Consider the following 6,061-nt stretch of genomic DNA (forward strand, 5'->3'; position numbering starts at 1 on the left):
CTGCCTCTCAGGATACCGTGATAAAAGCACAGGCGGAGTGACCTGTCATTGGGACTCTTTCTGGTGGGCTTCTACATGTATTCCCTGCTTCTCCAGACTCTTTCCTCACAACTCCATTTTAGCCTAAACAGAGTTTGGCAAAAAATGAAGTGTTGGAATAAGTAGAGCCCAGGTTAGAACATCAGGAGAGAGGACGTTTATAGCATTTTAGTATTAACGAGAAAAAAGCTGAATTTAATGGAAAAAAATGAAGAAAAAAAAATCACCCAATCAAAGAGAAGAAAGGCCACAACATGTGAACAGAAAGAAACAAGACACTCTATAGAAAAAAATCTTTAAAGGGAGAATCAGTTATTTCACAAGAGCAAAACCAAATGTTATATTTTATCCCCTCTGTTTATGTTGAAAGAAAAACTAAGTAGCACTCAGATTCCTACTGCTAAGAGCTTCTGAGCTTCAAAATGACTGAGGCTAACCATTATGCCATTGCAGAGAGTCACCCTCTTCCCTTAATACCTATCTCTAACTACTTCAGATTATTCAGATTTCTTTCTGAATGAAGGAAAATCCATCAGAAATTTAATTATTATTTTTACTTTAAAATAGCAATGGTTTGAAATGCAATCTGCAAAAACGTTAAGTTCTCAGCAGCTTTAGGAGTATATGTCTGTCCATACATTTCTGCTTTCAACAATTTTAAGCAGTAGGGCACCTGTGGGTCTGATTCAGATCAGACCCAAGATGAGTACCTGGAACTCAGGGCGGTTTGCCTTTGAGGTCTACAGTTCTGTGAGAGGATATTCTGCAGTGACTATTACAGATTTTTTGCTTCTAATAATTTCCACTTCTCATTTTCTACCCTTTCCCTTCTCCCTGCCTGCCTGTTATGTGAGTCCTTGGCCCAAACTTTTCTGTGACATAATTGATGGTACAACTTTTAGGTCAGGAATCTGCTTGAAAGATTCAGGTGTGTAATTCTGATAGCCTCCATAGGTTCCTTTGGATCGTTAACTCCAGAAGTAAATTAGTTCAGTCAGTGTGTGTTGCATTATTACATACAAAGGTAGATATGCACTGCTGTACTCTGCTACTAATTAATTTTTATTTCTTTTTCATCCTTTCCTTTGGTATGTGAATTTCATCTAAAAGAGTATTGCAACAGTATCTTTCTCTGTTATGGAATAAGAAGTCTGGGGAACTCAGAGTTTTTACATATAACTGGGGGAAAATGACATCACAGAGCCTGACATCTTTGGTGCAAGTGGCAGGACAGAGCCCCCTCTGGAGTGCCCACTGAAGGCAGTGGAATTATAACTGGGGTAGATAGAGTGGAGTTAAAACCAACGTGTTTGCTCTGCTTATTGTAATAGAAGAGAAGCAGTTGGAAGGAGGAGACCTGGGAATTTTAGTGGGTTGTTTAATGTTACGTTATCATAGAGAATTGTCTGATATGAATATTTTTATTTTTGTAAATATCTTTTTACCTTTTCTAGTGTTAAATACATGCTCTACACATTCTAGAAACACAAGTAAATTATGATTACATATAAAGTACTAGAAGTAGGCTCCTCTTAGTGAATGAATAGCTTTGCTTAACGTAGTAACAGGCAATGCTTGAAATGGAAGTTAGGAGCACCCACATCCATGCTGTTCAGCCATACATGCATGGCATGCAGGAAGAGCCACTAATAGCGTTTGCCATAGACAGTTTCCAAGATGCTGATTTTAATTTTTTTATTTGCTTCCCAAAATATTCTACTTGGAATTTCAATAAAAATACATACTGAAGAATCATAAACTTTTCACAGATTTTAATTGATAGTCTCAGAAGTAAATTACAGTTATCAAAATATTTACAATAAGCAGAAAAAGAAACAAGGTTTGGAAGGAATTATATACAGTTGTATGTAAACAAACCTTTGGCAATGACAGATCAGGAGGAAAGATTAATTTTATGGTTTGTTATTCTGTATCTGCTCTGCAAGAATGTTTTATGCTTTTCTTGGAAGCAAGTGATACCAACTACTATGGGAGATGGAAGTCAGAATAGTCGGAATTCTGATCCAGTACAGCAGTTTCATTGTATGACTGAAACTTGTTCTTCCCCATTTTTTCTTATCTTGGATATAATGTTTAGCTGTGACCCATTGGCCAAATATATAATTTCTGCAAGAGTACAACAGGAGGGCAATATATCTTCATGAATGAAATGTAAGAGTTACATTACACAAAAAGGCAGATGGTTACCACTTAACCCAAATTATTTTGGTGAATGAAAATTGAGAAATCTTAAGCTTGTTTAATTTTTATAATTAAAAAACCTCCAAAGAGCTTCCTGAACATGCAGATTTCTGGAGTGATAGAAGACCCCCTACGGTTTGTGACTAATCCATAGACTGATTAGTTGCACAGTGAAAAGTAAACACAATCTAAGTTTGGAACTTCTTCTGCCATTGCAATTTCATGTTTGCAAAAGCTGCCTGAGAAAAGATAAACAGTCCTGAGATACAAAGGAGGAAAAAATCCTTTCTACTAGGCCATGTAAGATTAAATCCTAAAAGGTAACAGCATGCTTAACATCTGCCTGGCAATCCATAAGGCTGGGTTCTAGGCTTACATTACAAAGTATGTGCCAGGAAAGACCAAAGAGTAGCATCACATCAAAAATTTTCCCTGAAAATAACCTTGAGTGTTTACAGGTTCCATCTTAGTTTGTGAAAATATAACTCTTAAATACTCTTTCTAATGTTTTCAAAGGATAGCACATTTTTTGCAAAGACTTTGGATGTGATTTAGGCTGGTCTTCCCAGTTATGGCCCTTCTTTGTTAGCTTCTCGTTTTTTGAAGGTTTAAATTAAAATTAAGGTCCAAGTGGAAATGGGATGGATAGTCTATTTGAGCTCCTGAGGGACATTAATACAGAGTTTTGCTGCACAGGATTTGTTTTACATATATTTAAGCTAACTATATATGAACTAATTGTATGAATTACACTGGAGTTTGGACAGACCCAGTGTCAAATATTATTCAAATTAGCAATTTTAATGTAAAAATCCTTTGTCTTTTAAGAGCTTAGTTTTCTTTTGCTTATTTAAGACAAAACGTAGGGAATTCTTACAGTCAGTTTTAGCAGCTTATGGGTAACTCCATCTGTTTAGATAACCAGAACTTATATTATTAATGCTGTTAAAATAGGCAAAACTATAGGACTGAAATAAAGTAGGGTAGAGTGCCTCTGAAACTGGAAATTGATAGAAGGTCTCTTTAAAGATATTTTTTTTCTTCAGAAGTAATAAATAAATTTATAAACTGGCCTATTTTATTGTGGAGCTTTGGGAATTTTAGTTGTGGGTTTGGTTTCTTTTTCCCATTCTCATGTATTTATGAATTGGGTTTCAGTTGGAAGTTCAGCATATTGTTCACCAATCTACAGTTATGATGCCATATGGATTTGTAACCCAGGTGCTTCACCGTGTCTGAGTTACTGTCTCACTTGAATACTGTGTGGTATTACCATTATCATGCACATTTTCCACGTCCTTGCTGATAGTATCAGCCATCCGAGTCCCTCCTGAGAATAATACTGAGCCTTCGCATTTGTGGGAAGTGCTGTGCTTAAGATGATCCACAGCATCTTCAGCCTCTGGGTGTAATGAATACTTGGTTAAATCCTGTCTTTCCCTCACCTGGAACAGCTGAAGGAACATGCATTGTATACATTGCTCACATTTGTATGCAGTTGAAGGTGATAACCTGTTTTTTGCTTTTCAGAACAATTTTGAAGCATCACTCAAATCTCTTAGCCTGCAGCCACTGTCCTTGACATAAAGAGATTGAAAAATGTACCTTTATGCCCCTTGGTTTAAATGACGTATCTTTGATACTTAGGTGGAACTGCTTGCCCTCAGGGTTGCATTACCTAATAGGTGTCTACCAGACCAGGGGTAGAGGCTATTATAGCCTGAGTGCTATACTGTAGCTACGGAGTCTGAGAGATGCCTGATGTACTGTGGAAAAGTTGACACTGCCTAGCCCTTGCCTGGCCAAAATCCCCTTTTTTTGTTCTTCAGGCCAGTACAGTATGGTGTGTGTAGAACTCACCTTGCAGCCTGCTCTGGCCTGTTCTAGGCCTCCATCCCCTCCTGAAGTTGTATGAACACATATTGCATGAAATAGAATGAAAATTGCATTTCATCTTGAATCATAGGGAACTTTGCCATTGTACTGTGCCCGTCTCACAGAGAGTTTTGTGCACTGTGGGAGCCCTGACTGTGCTGGAGGGTGGGAGTATGCTTTGGGGGCAGCTTAGAGCCAGACCTGCCACCTTCAGTAGTGGTGGGAGGTGAAGGGCAAGCAAATGCAGCATGCTTTTGGGAGCTGCAGCAAGGTGAGGCTGCCTGGTCCTCACCTCCAAATTCCCTGCTGAAAGTAGTAAGTGTCTTTCATACCAGAAAGACTTTCAGATAGTCTTGACCATCTGTGATGGTTGCTGTGTTACAGATGATAGGCAGTATCTTGAGCCTCTAGGAGGTTTAAGTAATGTCCATAGAAACTATGACTCTTTCTATGTCTTCTGGAACAGCTGTGGCTCACACTGCACATGTGCTTCCTGTTGTGCACATTTTAAGGTAGATGTTGGGTTCTGTAGTCAACCTTCTCAGAACCGTTTTTGGAGCATCATTTTCAAACCCCTTTAATGTCTTTCATTATTGTAATATTGACCCTCTGATACTTGCATGTGGAAGCACAGAAACCTTATAAAATCACTGAAAGTTAAGATTGATCTGTATTATTTAATGTTACATACTGATGCCATGTTAGGCACAAATCAAATAGGGCAAATCCTTATGAATTCATTCAGATTTTCCAACTTGACTTAAAGTCTTCTTTTACTTCACGGAGACTGACTAGACACAGACTGAATCAAAACCAAATAATGATGGGGGGGGGGGGTTTACTTCAACTTTAATAGAGCTGAAGCCCCAGTTTTATTCAAAACCATAGCTAAAAAGTGTGTTGAACCCACTATATGATATTAACACATTATGCTGTAGAAGGAACAGGAGGTACTAAAAACATTAGCAAACCTGTCACCAGTGTTCTGCTGGACACAGGGAATTTTACCTAATAGGCAAAGATTGATTTAGCTTTTATACTTATTTCACTACTAATTCTGCTGTTGTTTTCATTTTATTCATTATTATTATTATTATAAGCCTTTGGCAAAAGAAGCAAAACCAAAATAGTTCCCCACCCAGTATATTCCATGTTCCTGAGGCAAGAGAAAGGAAATAGCCTTGCTGTTTGCACAGTGATAGTAAAGGCTGTGCGGGGTAACACGCTTAAATCTTCAACATTATAATCAATGTGCCACGATAGTGTTAGACATATACATAAACAGCATTATTAGTATTTTTAAATGAAGTGCAGTTAGGTTAGGCATGCTGAGAAAGCCATCTCTGTAACCCTTTGAACCCCTTAAAAAGCATGAGTAATTTTCCATTCTTTTCCATAAAACGTATTATGGACATGGTATTCTGTTCATCTAAATGTGCAGCTTGGCTCACTGAAAGAAAGTAATGTAAATGAAATCTGAATTACAGCTGTGTTATGTTATAATGAATAATGTCTGCTTACTAAGACACTGAGTCAAGAACCTAGTTCTCTGTGGAAGGAAAATATTTGTATGTTGCACTGGAAAAGCTGATAGGCATACATCTGTGTGCTCTGCTTCACATGCTGAACACTAGAAATAATGCAAATTGTTGATTTGGCTAGCAATAGTAAAAACATGGTTCAAGAATCATACCACTTTCTGCATGACTAATTTTGAGAAGCAAATGCAGTCTTGAACACTTTTTTTTTTTTTTTAAGTCTGTTTAGTTTGCCTTTCATATTTTATATTAGTTGTGGTATTAGCTTCAGTCTGGAATGTCTTAAGCAAAGTTGAACAAGTAAATCAACACTTATTTTTATCCAAGATAACTGAACAGCAAAGCACGTTCTAAAATAGGGTATCCTATTATGGTCTGAATTTTTCACGTATGTGTATGCAGCTTTA

The sequence above is a fragment of the Aptenodytes patagonicus genome, chromosome 6, assembly GCF_965638725.1.
Source record: "Aptenodytes patagonicus chromosome 6, bAptPat1.pri.cur, whole genome shotgun sequence".
Lineage (NCBI taxonomy): Eukaryota > Metazoa > Chordata > Aves > Sphenisciformes > Spheniscidae > Aptenodytes > Aptenodytes patagonicus.